The sequence below is a fragment of the Rhagoletis pomonella genome, unplaced genomic scaffold (assembly GCF_013731165.1).
Source record: "Rhagoletis pomonella isolate Grant_MI unplaced genomic scaffold, Rhpom_1.0 Rhpom_scaffold_00013, whole genome shotgun sequence".
NCBI classification, from domain to species: Eukaryota; Metazoa; Arthropoda; class Insecta; order Diptera; family Tephritidae; genus Rhagoletis; species Rhagoletis pomonella.
In genome coordinates this window covers 3,471,196-3,471,555 of record NW_023458567.1, presented here as the reverse complement: position 1 = coordinate 3,471,555, position 360 = coordinate 3,471,196, and positions in this window count along the sequence as shown.

Below are 360 nucleotides of genomic sequence, written 5' to 3'. Positions count from 1 at the left end.
GTATACTAAAGTGCAGGTTACAAGTGGCTGCAAAATACCGTTGAGTTTTGGCATTTTTTTGCAACTTAATTTTATTATACTAAAATTCAAAGGTCTACAAAACTGCCTACCCGGAATTTGTTAGAATATTATTAACTTATTCATTGCTTTCTTTGTTTAATATTTTTATTAATTTGTATAAAATGTAAAACTTTGATTTTCGTTGTACAATATGCTATATTTTTATAAAAATTTACTGAGCATTAAGTAAACGAAAGGAAAACTATAAATATTGACGGGGAGTGTACTGTTTAAATTACTTTAAATTATAAAATATTTTTGTATACAAGAAAACAATTTTCAAAGCATGTCAATTAATTT